Below are 18,102 nucleotides of genomic sequence, written 5' to 3'. Positions count from 1 at the left end.
CATTTTGAATACTATTCTCAATCTCTTGACTCAGTCACTATTTTGCTTTACATAAGGGAGTAGCTTTTGTAATACAGTATTCCTGTGGAAGGAATTCAAAGGTCACTAACTGGATTTTCATTTTCAAAAGAATATTTTAGCTGTTAAATATTTAGTCAAAAATTTAAAAATAGAAATGAAATGCTCTATTCTGCATAATTATTAGGCACCAATAAAAATAAAATAAAAAAGTTAAAAAACTAAATTGGTGAAAAGAAATCAATAACAACAACATATACAATATCACAGTACTAAATATATTACTTAGTAAAAAATTTGAAAAAATTTAAACACTATTTATTATTTATCATATACATGTTATATGTGAAATATTATGGCAAAAGCTTTACAATGACTAAATATATGGCCTTGGGTAAATTATTTACTTCTGGGATCATAGTTTCTTCATTGATAGGGCTCAGGGATTATGTCTTCTCTAAGCATTAGAAATTCAGTTATTTCTAACAGAAAAAAAAAGATATGGCAACAGGGAAAATTTATAAGGAATATTGTTAAATTTATAGGTTAAAACATAGAACATATTTCAAGATTTCAAGTCCCATCCCAGGCATAATGCCATTGGCAAATTCCCCTGTTTCATGTAATAGGTTGCTTTCAGGTAAATGGGAAGAAATGATTATACCAATGCTGGATGTTAGGGTTTGGATGTGAGGTGTCCCCCAAAAACTCACATGTGAGACAATGCAAGAAGGTTCAGAGGAGAAATGATTGGGTTGTAAGAGTCTTAACCCAATCAATGATTTTATCCCTAGATGGGAATTAACTGAGTGGTAACTAAAATGGTAGGGTGTGGTTGGAGGAGGTGGGAACTGGGGTGTGGGGTATATATTTTGTACCTGGAGAGTGGAGACTCTCTTTCTGCTTTCTGATTACCATATAAGCTGCTCCCCTCCACCACACTCTCCCACCATGATGTTCAGGCTCACCTCTAGTGCTGTGGAATGGAGCTGGCCTTCTAGGGACTGAGACCTCTGAAACTGTGAACCCTCAAATAAACTTTTCCTCCCCTAAAATTGTTCTGGCCAGATTCTTTAGTCACAGCAGCGAAATAACTGACTAAAACACTGGGCTCTGTCTTGTCACTTCAACTACTGGCTGCCATGTTGTTTTACTTCAGTGTACCTTGTCTGAAGAATTGAACACACAATTCTCATCCAAAGAGCTTTCTTTTTTCTACAGGATTGTTTGGGGGCATAGGCATTTTGCTGACATTTTTTTATTTAAAAATTCTTCAAAAATTGTAGATTAGATGGTTGAACTTATATTAATTGTTTTCTATATTATTAATTATTCCTCACTTTTGCATCCTAGCTACCAGAAGAAAAAGAAAGCCACAGCATATAAGTAGGAAGAGTTTGTTCATACCAAGGTGTGTCAGCCCTGACTTGAATTTGGAATCCTTACTCATTCATAATTTTAAAATTATATATTATTAAATGTGATTTTTGACATACTAATTTTTATGCATAATAAAACATTTTTAAAAAACACATGAAGTCACTATAACAATAAAAGTATAAGCATAATGATAGCTTTGGAATCATCTCCCTGGGTGACAGTTCTAGCTCTGTTTTTTATTAGCTGTGTGATGCAAGTTTCTGTACTTATAAAAGAGGGTAATCCTAGTTCATGGAATTAACACAATGATTAAACAAAATAATACATGTAAAACACAGTGTATGGAATTTAAAAAATGTATATTAGTTTTTTAGGGATGCTGTAAAGTGTTACTAAAATCTTGAGGTTTTAAATCAAGGGGAAATTTAGTTCATTTTCCCATAAGTTGATGAGGTTATTATTCTATTTTCATTGATGTTAAATTTTCTGAGTTTTTAAAGAATATTTTCTGATTAATCCTCTGTCAGAAAAGAAGCTGACAAAGATTTTTCTCCCATATCTGTAGCTCACTTTTCACTCTCTTGTTTACTTTGCTCTGCAGAAGCTCTTCAATTTGATGTCACACCATTTATTGATTCTTGGTTTATTTCTTGAGCTTTAGGAGTTTATTAAGGAAGTCAATGCCTGCATCTAAATGTTGTGTGTTGGTGCAATATGTTATTTGTGCATGTATGAATGCAATGGACTCCATCATTATGCATAATTATAATGCACCAATGAAAACCTAATAAAAATGTATAATAAAATAAATAAAAATAAATTTTCTCACAGTTCTAGGGGCCAGAAGTCTGAACTGAAGGTGTTGGGAGGGCTGCAGCCCTCCTGGAGGCTCTGGGGGAGCTATTATTTGCTTCTTTTAGCATCTGGTAGCCACTGGCACTGCTTGGTGTTGCTTTCCTGTGGGACCATATAACTCCCATGTCTGCTTCAATGTTCCTCCTCAAACTGCCTGCTCCTCTGTGACTATGTGATCTCTTTCTGTCTCTCTCTTATAAAGACACATAGGATTGGATTTAGGGACCCCTTAGATAACACAAGATAACCTCCTACCATGAGGTCCTTAATTTAATCACATCCCTGAAGGTTCTGTTTCCCTTATCAGATAACATTTACAGATTCCAGTAATTAGGATCTGGATACCCATTATTCAGCCTACTAAAGAAAGGTAAATGCTTATTATTATTATTATTATTATTATTTATTAGTGATAGTAGAAATTATCTAATGGTATCATAAAAGTAGTTGTATTATAAAAGTAGCATATATTTAAAGATACTCTAATTCAGAGTTGCAAAAGGAAGAATAATATATATAAAAGACTTTGGACTTTGGAAATTAACACTATAAAAGGAAACATTATATGAAGCCTAAGATATCGTGCCATCTAAGAGTCAAATATTAAATATTTTTAGAGTGCTGCTCTTGATATAAAAAAAATAGTCAAAAAAAGGTGAAAGAAAGAGAACTCATATTGTGGAGTTGCTGTTCTATGTCTAGTAGGATCTAATATATAACAATAAATAATAATAAAAATAAATGAAATCATATTATGGAGAACACTGTTCCGAGTGCTTTTCATCTGTTTAGTCGTTTAATAAACCCTATGAAGCACTCCCATGATCCCTATTTTATAGCTGAGGAATTTGTAGACGAGAAGCTGGCTAACTTGGTAAATGCTGCAGTGAGTTTCCGTGGTAGAGCCTAACCTGAATCCAGGTTCTCTGGCTTCAGAGTGTGTGCTCCCAGCCACTTCTTCATCCCACTCCTCATATGCAATAGTCTCCATGTAACTTGGAGAGATTTTACCTTCTGCATCTATAAAATGATGACTATAATATTTTTCTACATTACACAGATAAAGAACTACTCTGTTTTTTCTAAAAGACTTGCAAACAGTTTAGTTGATCACAAACTAGGTTTGTGGGAGCTCCAGAAACAAAATGGTAAAATTTTTTATTAGTGTGACTATAATCCCTCATCTTCCCTGACAAATTCCTATTACTGTTTTTCCTTCAGTCACCTCCTTGGCCCAACTACTGTCAAGAATTGGCAATTTTGTACTAGATAAAAATAGAGGTATCTAGGGTGGGCTTCAGGGGAATATGGCTCATAAAAACCCTATGCAAAGCCCTTCTCTAATAAGCATGACCAAATATTTCTTAGCTTTAAGGCAGGAACTTAATACTTGGGCAGGAAGTTCTCCTTAGAGTCTCATTTGTCTTGGTCTTAATTTATGCTACTCTGAATTTAGAGACCCTGATTATAGCAGGAGGCCTCCTCATAATTCCAAAAAGGAAGTTCCAAAATGGTGAAAAGACCCATGAACATGCAATTCTCTTAAAAGTTTATTACATAATTTTTACAATGAATCCATGTTTTCAAATGTGCCAGCATTAATATATTACCTATCTTCCCACCTGCTATTCTTAGAGAACTGTCTTAGGTGCCCTGGATCATAGTCCTTCCCTTCCAAAGCCCTGGCAGACTCTTGAGATGGTTTTCTATCTGTCTGAGGTGTTTCCTATCTGTCATCAATACGGCCTTTTCTATTGTACCTTTCACACAAAGAGGTATTCTATAATCTCTGTATTATTAAGAAATACACTTCTCTCACCCCATAGGTCTCTCTTCCTAGCCACCGGCTATTACTCTGCTCTCCTCTAGATATGCATGAGCTTTCTTTCCTTTCTCTCTCAAACCTACTCCAGTCAGTTTGCAACACTTCTGCACCATTTGCTTTTTGTTGGTGTTTGTGTGTGGTAGGGCTGGGGATGTAGCTCAGTGGTAGAGTGCTTGCCTAGCACACATGAGGTCCTGGGTTTGATCACTAGCACAGTAAGTAATCAATCAAAAACCCCACAACCAAAAAACAACAAGAGCAACAACAATACTCTCTTCAAGGTAACCAGTGTCCATAGGGAAAGTAGCCATTCTTCCATGTTTATCCCACTTGACTGATCAGTGATATTTGACACAGGTGGTCAATCCCTTGCTTTTGACATACTTTTCTTTAACTGAGTTCTGAGCTACCATTGGTATCAGTCAGAAGCTTAAACAACAATATTCTTACCATCTGGGAGGCTGGAAGATTAGAATCAAGGGGTAGGCAAGTTTGGCCTCTTCTGAAGCCTCTCTCCTTGGCTTGCAGATGGATTTTTTTTTCTACTGTGTGTGCACACATCCTGGTGCCCTTTCCTCTTCTGTTAAAAACACCAGTCCCAGCGAGGTCCTCACATGTATTAAGGTGACTGGATTAGTCCCCTTAATCAAATTAATGGTTCATACTTAATTACCTCTTCAAACACTCTATCTCCAAAATCTCCAAATATAGTCTTATGTGGGGTTGGAGCTTCAGCGTAGGAATTTTGTGGAGGGTGGTGGGAAAGTTATAATTTATTTCCATATCACCCCTCTTTCCTTAATTTCTGGCTCCTCTTGTTTCCCTTGCCTGGATTTCTCTTCTCTTCCTAGGTTTAAAGCTGCCTCAAGGCTCAGTCAGTATTCAGCCCTCTGTATTATTAAGAAGTATACTTCCATATGTATATGCTTATCTATGCTGACTTTTGATGTGAGAATAACCAGTCCCCTTGGACTCTGTTTCTCACTATGACTTCTTTGAGCTTTGATGTTATTTCACTGTGTAAGAGCCAATGGGGGTCTTGCATTAAGTACGTTTGAAATCAAACTTTTGATTTATATTTTTAACCAAAATGTTCTTATATTATAAGTTCCTTCATATCAGCCTATAGTACTTTTTATCCTGTCAGTTACTTGGCCTATAACTTCAGAGTTATTCTTATCTTTCCCTTTACCTCACACCTACATCTATAAGTTTAGTTCATTCTATATTCAAATACAGAGGTCCCCCCTTTCCCTCCAAAAAGAAGGGGGCATCAATTTGGCTCGGGCAGGTTCTTTTTTTAAATATATATATATATATATATATATATAATATATATATTTAGTTGTAGATGGTCGCAACACCTTCCTTCCTTCCTTCCTTCCTTCCTTCCTTCCTTCCTTCCTGAGGATAAAACCCAGTGCCTCATTCATGCCAGGCACGTGCTCTACTATCACTAAGCCACAACTCCAGCCCTAGGGCAAATTCTTAATGCTTGCCACAGAGAAGAATTCTAGGAAACATTAGAAGGTGAGGCACAAGCAGAGATTTATTTAAGACCAGCAAAGGTGTGGCACCTCAACACAGAGTGTGAGATCCCCTTACAGGGAAAGACACAGTGTGGTTTTCAAATCCATGCTTATTTTTACATTTTCAGTTTAGAATGAACAAACAAGCAAACAGGTGGGGATTGAAATAGCACAGTCGCCATAGTACACACAAATATTTCTGGCCCAATAGTTCAGATCATTTCCCTGTCTATGGGTACCCAGGTTTTAAATCACTTTTCTCTCTACATGAACCCAGTGGTTACCAATAAACAAACTTATTACATATAGTCTTGCCACAATAATGGCTCTGCAGTTTATAAGTTACTTATTTATAAAAGAATTTTAAGAGTTTTTATTTTCCCACAAGATTCCAAAATTTTTAAATTTATTTTTCCTTTTTCTCCCACTCACCTATCTCAGTTTCACTTTCCACAGTTTCAATTACCCACAGTCAACCATGGTCCAAAAATATTAAGTCAAAATTCCAGATATAAATAATTCCTAAGTTTTACATCACACCTCTGAGCACTGTGACGAAATCTTGAAATGTCATACTCCAGGCTACTTTGTCCAGAGTATCTACACAGTATACACTATCCATCCATCAGTCACTAGGATTATATAAAGTTTGGTATTATCTGTGGTTTCAGACATTCACAGGGGATATTGGAATGTACCCTGAATGGATCATTATATATTTCAAATCAGATCTGTTGACTGTCTTATCAGTTGGCTTCATTTTTTTTTTTTTTTTTTTAATGTAGAACCACAGTTTAAGGGGCTGAGGCTGTAGCTCAGTGGTAAAGTGCTTGCCTTGCATATGTGAGGCACTGGGTTCAATCCTCAGCACCACATAAAAATAAATAAAGATACTGTGTGTTCATCTATGACTAAATAAATATTTAAAAAAGAACCACAGTTTAACCATATACTTAACTATAACTAATTAAGCAAAATGATAGCTGGTTAAGAACTATTTCTGGATGTGTTTGTGTGGGTGTTTCAGGAAGAGATTAGCATCTGAATTGGTGGACTTGAGTAAAGCAGTTGACCTACTCACTGATGATAGGAACATAGTTGGCTAATGCAGATAGCTTGAAATTGTTAAAGAATTATGAATAAATTGAAGGATCATACACAAATAGTTAAAAATAGCTAATTGCATATTAAATCTTACTTATTTTTTCCAAGTATATTAACCACTAGGGACTTTTTCAAACTTACCCAGAATCATTGGAAGCAAATCATGAAGAAATTTAGTGTGTTAAAACTCCTACATGTATAATCAGCTTATGATTTTAGATATGGTTCATGATTTATTCTTTTCATGAAAATATGCCATTATTATTATAAAAATCAAATGTATTAGTTCAAATAGATATGCTTTGTTGATTCTGAGGAACTTATTAAATGTGATTTTGTAAGTTTGTTAATCTCTATTGTGAGAAAATATAGATTCAAAATATGTGTCACAAGGCCACCCCATGACAAAAAGCTTAAGTTGTTTAGTGGACATGGCCTGAATGATAACAGCTTTTATTCTTTCTGCCATTGCTCACCATTTAATTTCTTTTTGGTGGTGATGGTGGGGTCATGGGCATTGAACCCAGAGGTACTTTACCACTAAGCTACATCCCCAACCCTTTATTTTCTATTTATTTATTTATTTATTTATTTTTATTTTATTTTGAGACAAGGTCTCCCTAAGTTGCTGAGAGTCTTGTTAAGTTTCCAGGCTGACCTCAAACTTGCAATCCTCCTGTCTCAGCCTTCTGAGCCACTGGGATTACAGGTGTGCACCATTGCATCCAACACCATTCAACTTTTTGATAACCAAAATTGCCTCTGCAGTTCATAATGACAAAGTGATTGCCTTTTACATGAAGTTTTATTTATATTTGCTGGGTTTACTGATTTGAGTATTTATACTGGACATTTCTCAAAATAGAAATTGCCTCTTTGGTACATAAGGAAAATCTGGCTTTTATAATATTTACTTTTCTTTCTTTTTTTTTTTTTTTGCATGGGCTACTTTCAACATTTGTCAGTATCACTGAAAACACATTTATCTGGTGATATCCAGCAAAAACTGAAGATGGAAAGCTGGAAAGTTTGTTTGGAGGTTCTGAGCAGAGTATTTATCCATCTGGGGAAAATATTGAGAGAAGATAAGGGAAACAGTGGTTTTGTGAAGAATGCACATAAAAAAGTGAAGAGAGAAGGGTCTCTGCTGGTGAGCCAAAATGGGAATCTCAATACCATGGACTGCGGGCTATTGCTACCTTCATACCCTATTTAATGAAGGAGGTTTCAGAAAATGAATCGAGGTACAGCATAGTTTGCTAAATATACCAGAGCAATAGTTTTTATAACCATGAACTGGAAAGAATAAAAAAATCACTGAAGATTATCTTGAATTGCATATTTTCATAGATAGGTAGCTACAGACACATGGGTAGGGAGGAAACTATTAGAAGAGTGGCTGGTGTTCAGTAAGTACAATTTAAGTGTTCTTTTTTAAAATATTATCCAAAGTAAATTTAAAATATTGTCTCATTAATTTAGGTAATTTGATGATGGTGATTAGCACATTTTTAGTGTAAAAAGTAAAACTATATTTAAAATCAAATTTTCTTTTAGGTTTTCAGAGGTATTGCTTCCTGTTAAGGTTTGGATCTAAAATGTCCCCTGAAGTCTCATGTTTTCAAAGGTAGGGCTTTGGGGAAGTGATTGGATCATGGAGGCTTTGACCTTATCAATGAATTAATTCATTGATGGCTGAATAGACTGGAGAGATTTATCTTCTCTCTGGCTCCTTCCCGTCTCTCTCTGCCTCTCAGCTGCTGTGATCTGAGCCCTTGCAGCATGATGTTCTGCTTCACCTTAGGCCCAGAGCAATGGAGCCAGCTGACCGTGAACTGGAACTTCTGTGACTATAAGACCAAAGAAATCTTTTCTTCTCTAAGTTGTTCTTGTCGGGCATTTTGGTCACAAGGATGAAAAGCTAAGTAACTTCATGACAGAAATTTGGCTGTAAAAGACCTTATTTCTGGCTCACTACAATGAAATCCTAATCTGCTCATTATTTTGGGAAAGCTCAAAGACTACAGAATATGCAAAGAAAAACCTTTAAATCCTTTTTTTTTTTTTACCTTTTGTTTTTTACCTTTAAACCTTTGATTAGTTGTTTAGCAAGTCTGATTATAGGGAAGAAGAGAGCAATAGAATTCCAGATCACGATTTCTTCCCTCAGGGTATTAAAAAAATCTATTTTCAATAAATATTTTAAAGAGAGGCAATTATTTTGCTTTGGCTAGGAAATTATGTCAATGCTGTTTTTTTTTTTTTTAATTTTTTCCCTTTTTTCTTTTGTGTGACTATAACTTGCAACTTTGTTCTTTCCAACTTATCAACTTTGTTTTTCTTTTCGGAATTCTAATCATGTGCTACCATGTTCTGATCAGAATTTTTACTTTTCTTTTTGTTATCCTTCCAGACCCACTTCATGAAATTTGGAGCCTGACATTTTCATTCTAAAAAAATAGATTTTTCTCTATCAGAAATTATTGTGCTGCCTTTCCTATCCTCAGGCAGCAGAATACAACAGACACTAGTATGGCAATATGTAAATCAATGGATGTGTAACCGATGTGATCCTGCAATCTGTATACGGGGTAAAAATGGGAGTTCATAACCCACTTGAATCAAAGTGTGAAATATGATATATCAAGAACTATGTAATGTTTTGAACAACCAACAATAAAAATTAAAAAAAAAGAAATTATTGTTTTTATATTTTATACTGATTTTCACTTTAAGTGACTCTCTAAGGAGTCCATACAGGTGGTTGTAAAATGACTGAGTTAGTGTGATTTGGCTTCTTGGAATTAGCTTTAGGATTAATCTAATATTTGTGTTTATAAATATTTGATGGGGATGGTGTTTAGAAGTCACATAGGTGCTACGTAATTTATGAGAGTAATATTTTAACATCACATGTCATTTTTTCCCCCTATGGATACACGATCCTTAACTTGTTTTGTCTTTTCTAAAAATTCTAACAATTTCTGATAGAGCAGGCTTTATCGCTGGAAACAGAAGTTAAGCAAATTATGTAAGCACAGTAACCTGGAACTTGTGTATCTAACCAAAGGAAATGTTCTTTTTCTACCGTGTAGCTGCATTCTTGGGTACCTTTGGTAATTTTTCAGCTTTCTATTGACTATATTTTATTATCTTTATATCTCCCAGAATTCAAGGTTGTCTTAAACATGGAAAGCAACTTTTCATGATAATTACTTAAAGAATTAAATAATTTAAACCCATTATTTAATTATTCATTAAACTTTATTTTTTTTTCACGTTTTAAAAAATATTTATTTTTTAGTTGTAGTTGGACCTAATATCTTTATCTTATTTATCCATTTTTATGTGATGCTGGGGATCTGCCGCAGTCTGGCTGGGCACAAATCACGAGCCACTGAAGCAGGAACAAACTTTATTTTTAAACTGCAGGAAAACACTTCACACAGCTCCCGGGGAATCCTCCCGAACGCGCCAGGAGGCTTGTCCAGGAACCCCCAGCCGGAAATATCTCTCCCGGAAATCCCTCCTCCTGCACTTCCCCAACCAATGGGAACTCTCGGGGAATCCCCGGAAATCCCCATGAGAACTCCAAAATAGTGCGAGAACTCAAAAGTTGCGGCAGAGGCGGATAGTAATGCCTCGCCTGTCAATCAATACTGTTGGCAAAATGCCAGGGGCCATACAGACTCGGCCGTGGCTCTCAGCAGGGATCAAACCCAGGGCCCTGCACATGTTACATGAGCATTCCACCGCTGAGTCACAACCCCAGCCCCACTTACTTTTTAACCCAGGCCTTCAATCTTAGAGAGGTTGCTACATGTAGGAAGATTGCCAAAACCTTTTCCAATGCGCTAAAACTGTAATACATGGCTCAGTATGATGAGGTCCTAAACATATCTGTTTTTTTTTTTTAATTTTTTATTGTTGGTTGTTCAAAACATTACAAATTTCTTGATATATAATATTTCACACTTTGATTCAAGTGGATTATGATTTAAATAGTCTTATTGATTAAACAAAAGTTAATGGATATAATGATGATAATCAAATATAAATGAGCTGGGCATGGTGGTGCACGCCTGTAATCCCAGCTGATCGGGAGGCTGAGGCAGGAGGATCATGAGTTCAAAGCCAGCCTCAGCAATAGTGAGGCACTAACCAACTCAGTGAGACCTGTCTCTAAATAAAATACAATATAGGGCTGGGAGTGTGGCTCAGTGGTCTAGTGCCCCTGAGTTCAAATCCTAGTCTGTGTGGTGTGTGTGTGTGTGTGTGTGTGTGTGTGTGTATGACTGCTTTATCTTGACTGACTGCAGATTTGGGTTTGAAACAATCCCTCAGCTGTGACTTTCCAACTAGTAACTCTAGAGCCCTTTTATTTCCTGGGTCAAATCTGATTTTTGGGGGAGGAGGATACTAGGGATTGAATCAGGGACACTCAACCACTGAGCCACATCCCCAGCCCTATTTTGTATTTTACTTAGAGACAGGATCTCACCAAGTTGCTTAGCTCCTCGCTTTTGCTGAGGCTGGCTTTGAACTCAAGATCCTCTGTCTCCACCTCTGGAGCTGCTGGAATTACAGGCATGGGCCACTGCACAGGCTTCCAGATCTGATTTTAATAATGCTGAGTCCACTATGAGAAAAGCAAAATTTATATGTATCGGAAAGACATAATAAGGTAGAAGGAGCTTCTAATCACCACTTTTCATTTGACTTTTTTAATGTTGGCAATTATATTTATACTCTTTATTGTTGTGTGTGATAGTTTGTTTTAGAATATACTATTTCTGGGGCTGAGATGTAGCTCAGTGGTAGAGCACTTGCCTACCATCTGTAAGGCCCTGGGTTTGATTTCCAACATCACAAAAAGAGACAAAGAAGCAAAAATAAATAAAAGAAGAAAGAAAGAAAAATACTATTTCTATTCAGCAGAGCCATAGCAGCCTGTATGAACCAAAGTACCAATTTCTATGGTGTAACATAAAATGATCAGGTCAAGAATACCATTTTCAGTAGAAATGTGAAAATGCTACATTCAAAGCAATGTTACCAAAACAATTTTTGGTAATAAATACTTCCCTCATGGCTCAAGTGGGAAAAAACAAACAAAAAAGGATCTGACTTACTGTATTTTCTCTCCATTTTTGGGTCAGATTCATTTTTTCCTTAAGGCCCGGGTCCAGCAGGTGCCCCAAGAGGCAAACCCTGAATTGCTAAGTGTGGACAGCAGTTCTCCTTCACACAGCGTCTGGGGTTATAGGATCTTCAGACTCATTTCTGGCTAACTTTATTCTTCTGGGATTAACAGCATTCTGGCAAAGAAAAGGGAAATATTCTACCTGTGTGGATTTATCTTAATTGCTAGCTTCAAATACTGTAAGCATACTCTGTGCAGATTTTTTTTTTTTTCAAAAGGGGAAAGGAAGAAAAAAAATGTGTAAGAACCAAAGAAATACAACCACAGGGTGGGGCATGTGTCATTCACCATTTAAAGAGCACTTATGACCTCTTAGTGAGCCCTAAGTCTGCTGGGTGCTGTGAACCATCCCAGTGAAAGAGAAAATGTCGTCTATCACCTTCTGTATCAGGGGAGGAGGGCAGATTACATGATTAAATACTGATGTTAATTACTTGCCAAATAAACATAGGCATACACAGTGAGACCCGCGCGCGCACACACACGTATGCACAAATACACAGTTTACAGAATGAGGGCAAAACAGCCTGTAACAATAAGAAGAACAGCTTATTGAACACTTCTGCAAATTCTTGTAAATGCTTTGCATAAATTTTAATCTTTTAACAGTCCTTGCTGTGCTATTACAATTCCCTGGGGACACAGAGGTACTACAAAGTTGGGCGACAATAGACTTGTTCAGAGGAGAAGCTAGGCATCACATGCAAGTAAGCTGGGCCCTGAGTCCTTACTTTCTCTCTGCCTTGGAGAATAACTTTCTCCAGCTCCAGGGTGGAGCCTTTTGGTCCTAGAAGATATGGCTAGGGAGGGAGGACAAGGGAGAGTGCTTTAAGTAGTAAAGTTTCACAAATATAGCACAATAATAACTGATAATTGACATTTCAAACCAGGAAAAGTCAGAAATCTTTTACCTCTTATTAAAGAAATAAGAGAAAGTTTCTATTGAGCAGAGCAAGTTTTGAATAGGCACATATCAGGGGTTAGGCAACAATCTCCTTTTATCTCCCCAGGAGGATGGGGATGTTAAAGTGCCCTCGCTCCTTAGAGTTTGCTTTCTGTTTGGCGATTAGATGAGCTGAGTTTGGTGAGACAGAGGCAGAGGGTTCTGGCTCAGGTTCTTTTAGAGCACTGAGACTTGGTTTTGTCTTTATGAATTATTAGAAACAATTTAGAACAATTAACTCATTTTGTAGAGAACTGAAGCCCAGATGGGCTATGTATTGACCACTGAGCAGGATAGCCAGGATGGAAACCTGGTTCCCTAAGTCCTCATTCAGAACTGTTTCTACTGACACTTGTTCCTCTCGCTATTCATGGTTATTATCTTAATTGTTATGTGGTCACTTTTTATTATGCTTTTACGTCCTGAGTGTTACCATGTTATAATGATAATAATAATATCATTTCAGGTGATCTGACATTACCACAAGATTAAAACACAGATTGTTATTGCTATATTGCTGGGCATTTCATAATTTGAAACTACAGAAAATACCCCTTTGGACTAACTTTCTATCGTAGCATAACAAATATAGCGGCTCATTACAAAGCTCATTTGTTTGCTCAGAGCTCTGTGGACCTGAAGTCTGGCAGGCTCTTATTAGGGTGTCTGTGCCTGGGCTGCTACCTGGAAGCCCTGGGGAGGCATCTGCCTCCAGGTTGGTTCAGGTTTTTGGCAGGCGTCAGTTTCTGCAGTTCTACAGAGACTCCTGCTCCCTTCCTGGCTAGTGTTGAGGGTGATTCTTATCTGCTGCAGGCCTTGCTATGGTCCTGGTAGTTTTCCCTTTATCTTGAAAGCCAGTCAAGGCCCACCAAATCCTTCTTAAGCTCTGAGTCTCTCTGACTGCCCCTTCTGCCAGAAGTAGAGAAAACTCTCTTCTTATATTAAAATTTCCTGGGATTCTATCAGGACTACCCAGAAAAAAATCTCTTTGATTAAGTAGTTTGATTAAAGTATGTGTTAATTTTTATGTATGCAAGGTATCATAGTCATGTGCAGGATATCTCATTCTATTCAAAATCCCATCCTTGTGGAATAAATCCTGGAATGGGGCATCTTAGAATTCTGCCTCCTGTATTCTCCAAAGTTGAATCTGGGGCACTAATTTATTCATTTTATACAGGCACCCACTAACGCACACACAGAGACTTTTGCAATATCATTTTTATATGATGTGCTCTATTTTTCTCAACAAGATTTTAACTGCACCAGCACAGGTAGGCAATTAGTAACATCTTTTTAAATGCTCTATAGTTTTAGACTATCAAGTTTTGCTATTTTTCACTTACATTATACACAATATGTGTTTGTTTAGTATTGTAAAGCAATCAAACATTGTTCTAAAACCTATAGATTAGTAGCAAGTTTGTGAGGTGTGCATATTTGGAATATATCCTCATGCTTAGAAGTAGAGAAAATTTGTATATAATATTAATATAATCCATTTGAATATAGATGTACTTGATGTATGTTCCTGCCAATTTTTTGAAAGGTGAAGTTAGCAAGGTAGCAAAGTACTTTCAAAAATTTTCACAGCATATTGGTAATATATGGAAAGTATAACTCATAAATCAGTCTATTACTAAACTCTTAAAGTGGTCAACTATATTGCCATTCAGCAATCTAATTTCCATTTCTTTTGCAGCTTACCAAAAGAACAATATATTTTCCTGAGGAAATACACAAAAGTAATTTTTTCAATTGCAAGAAGAAACTATTTGTGTGACTATAAATGGCTGAGTTGTAAGAAAGTCTCAACTGGAAATATGCAGATACCATGGTTACCCAATGCGTGTGGCTTTTGTAATATATGGAATTACAAGAAAATAGAAACAGGAAAGACAATAAGAGAAATGCCATAGAGTACCTACAATACCTCTAGAAATAAATTATACTGTTGTGAATTTAAAACATTCTTTATTTTCCACCTGAAAAATATTGAGAGTTTTTAACTCCTGTAGGAGTAGAGGTTATTTGTGAAAACTTCCTTGGAGATATCTATAAAAAATTGACTCTACGCCATCATGTCTTTAGCTATTACTTTCAGTTCCATGACAGATTTTATTAAAAGTTTTCATTGTGTGCAGAACTTTGTATTTAAGTGTTCCCTTAAAAATGCAAATAGATTTTCAAATCAAAATCTGATCATATTACGGATCATATGTTCCAGACTATACTTCCTTGTTCTGAATCATTTTCTGAAACACGCAAGAAATACTCGAGTATTTTCCCAGGTAAAAAAATGCTAGAACCTAATAGAAGAAAAAGTAGGCCCAAATCTCCATCATGTCAGATTAGGCCCCAAATTTCTTAATAAAACTCCTTGTAGCTCAAGAATTAAAACCCAAAATCAATAAATGGGATGGATTTAAGCTGAAAAGCTTCTTCTCAGCAAAATAAACCATCAGTGAGGTGGATAGAGAGCCTACAGAGTGGGAGCAAATCTTTACTACAAGCACATCAGATAGGGAACTAATCTCTAGGATATATAAAACACTCAAAAACCTTAACACCAAAAAACCCCAAATAACCCAATCAATAAATGGGCGAAGGAACCGAACAGACACTTCTCAGAAGGTGATGCAATCAATCAACAAATATATGAAAAAATGTTCAACATCTCTAGCAATTAGAGAAATGCAAATCCAAACGACTCTAAGATTTCATCTCACTCCAGTCAGAAAGGCAGCTATTAAGAACTCAAACAACAGTAAGTGTTGGTGCAGATGTGGGGGAAAAGGCACACTTATACATTGCTGGTGGGACTGCAAATTGGTGCAGCCAAACTGGAAAGCAGTATGGAGATTCCTTGGAAAGCTGGGAATGGAATCACCATTTTGACCCAGCTATTTCACTGCTTGGTCTATACCCAAAGGACTTAAAAACAGCATACTACAGGGACACAGCCATATCAATGTTTATGGCAGCACAATTCACAATAGCTAAATTATGGAACCAACCTAGATGCCCTTCAGTAGATGAATGGATAGGGAAACTTTGGTATATATACACAATGGAACATTACTCAGCATTAAAAGATAATAAAATCTTGGCATTTGCAGGTAAATGGATGGAGTTGGAGAATATAATGCTAAGTGAAGCAAGCCAATTCCCCCAAATCAAAGGCCAAATGTTTTCTTTGATATGAGGGTGAAGATGCATAATGGCGATTATGTGTGGGGCGTGGGGCATGGGAGGAACAGAGGAACTTTAAATAGAGCAAAGGGGAGGGAGAGGACAGGAGAGGGCAAGAGGGTAGGAATGATGGTGGAATGAGTTAGACATCCTTACCCTAAATACATGTGTAAGACACAAATGGTGTGAAAATATTTTGTGTACAACCAGTGTCTTGAAAATTTGTGCTCTGTAGTATAATATGAAATGAATTGCATTCAGCCATCATGTATAAAAAATCAGAATTAAAAAAAAAAGAAAATTTTTAGTACTTTGAATAAGAACCACCAACATCCTTTGTGTAAACGTTAAGGTCTAGATTTGTTTAGGGAAAGGTATTATTATTTTTCTCTCTCTCTGCAGGCAAGGGAGTTAGTCCTGGGTCTGGAATTGAAACTTGAGTCTGCATGAGTCCAGAGCACCAAATTTTAACCCCTGTACTCTGCTGTCTTTTTTGGAATGACCAGTTCCCATATGGAGCAGCAGCTTCCTGATTTCAGATTTTTCTCTCTCTAGATCTGCTCTTCCCTGGAGGAGGCTGTAGGCACTGACCTTTAACAGATGTCTTCCCATCAGGATGTGCATCTTCAGGAGATGTCAGTAGAGAACTCACTTCTTAGTGAACTGAGCAAAAGGAACTAAAATATTAGCAGTTGGCCATATTTGGAAATTACTGTACCCTTTACTTTAAAGGAGGATAGATAAGATTTTCCAAAGAAATGCAGTAGCAATTCTGGGGTATTTGGTTCTACAATTATAGCTTCATCTCAATTCTGCCCCTCGTCGATCTATCAGGCACGTTTTATTCAAAACCTTTCCTGTTTAGTTTACTGAAGTCTAGGGAAAGGGACTTTCTCCTAAATACCAACACCTGCTGACTTCCAGGTTGTAAGCCCTCACCTTTGGACTTTGCTTTGTTTGTGTTTCCTATTTCTGGCCCATTCTCTGCTTTGGTAATCGCTGGTGTCTTTGCCCTTTAGCTTCAGACCTGCTGTTGCCATGTGGAGAGCCCGGGTGATTGGCAGCTTGTGTAGAGAGACAGCACCTGGGGCTCAGAAGACCATTTTTGTTGCACAATGACTCAACAGGCAGTCGCAACTTGGCAGCCAAAAAGAAGCAGGGAATTTCAAAATGGTGGAGTTTTATTCAAAAATCATTTCGTAACTACTTAGTCATCTTTATATTTGAATGTGGCTGTTAATGGAAGACTCATGTGCATGTGTATGTGAATATATGTATGCATGTTCCACTAGAGTCAGAAGGAAATGGACAATTTTTGAAATCTCCTTGCTTTCTTTTCCCTTTCCATTTTCAGTAGGAGATATGATCTGGGAGGTATCTCTTCAGCAGATGAATCATTTATGCCTTTAAACTAGTGTGCTCGTTTCATGTAAAATGAATGCCTACTTGTGTAGGAGTGGCTATAGACATCTCTGCCCCTCTTAGTCCTTAATTTGGATATTCCACTGGGTCTAGGAATCAAATTAACACAAGCCAGATTAGTGGATAAAAAATATGTAAGCTTTATTAATTTTTTATAAATACATGGGGGATATTCACAAGAGATGAAGATCCAAAGGAATGGTCAAAGCAGGAAACTCTTATACTTTTTTTAGACAAAGAATGATAAACATTGTAAAGAAATGACAAGGCAAAGGGTTCTGGGTTAGGGGTAGTAAATTCCTGGGGCATTAGTATGAGATATGTTGTGTAAACCTAGTGGAAGAGTAGGGTTATTTCAGGTAGTTTATATGGATCAATTTCAGTATCAATTTGAAGTCACTGGTTATTTTCTTGTGTTGGTACTGGGAAGGGGTCTATCTCCCAGGAATTTTTAATAGCTTGTACAGGTGAGAGAATAGTTAAGATAGCCCTTTCACAATGCTCCTTCTCATATGCCTACATCTCAAAAGTATTTATGTCAAAGAGGCATATTTTAGGGAGATATAGGTTTTCTTTACTTGCTACTGTTGTCTTATACTGAAAAGTTGAATATTAGCAATGAAACCTAAAA

The 18,102-nt window shown here is 36.7% G+C and overlaps 1 protein-coding gene and 1 long non-coding RNA gene across 2 annotated transcripts in view; one reads left to right on the top strand and one right to left on the bottom strand.

Moving 5' to 3' along the window:
- Window positions 1–16,973, bottom strand: part of LOC124082048 (uncharacterized) — a 34,525-nt gene extending 17,552 nt beyond the window's left edge. Inside the window, exons 1-2 of the long non-coding RNA XR_006848238.2 lie at window positions 16,641–16,973; window positions 11,844–12,029 (exon numbers count right to left, since the gene is read on the bottom strand). This is a non-coding gene — a long non-coding RNA (uncharacterized LOC124082048). The remainder of the gene's footprint in view (window positions 1–11,843; window positions 12,030–16,640) is intronic.
- Pxdnl (peroxidasin like) overlaps window positions 1–18,102 on the top strand; it is a 471,071-nt gene that overhangs the window by 163,245 nt on the left and 289,724 nt on the right. The gene's annotated exons all lie outside the window — the stretch shown is intronic.

This window comes from Marmota monax, unplaced genomic scaffold (assembly GCF_021218885.2).
Source record: "Marmota monax isolate L192 unplaced genomic scaffold, Marmota_monax_Labrador192_F-V1.1 WCK01_AAM20220418_F8-fsc00044, whole genome shotgun sequence".
Taxonomy (NCBI): Eukaryota; Metazoa; Chordata; class Mammalia; order Rodentia; family Sciuridae; genus Marmota; species Marmota monax.
Note: the sequence above shows the minus strand (reverse complement) of the source record. Positions and strands in the feature narration are given on the sequence as shown.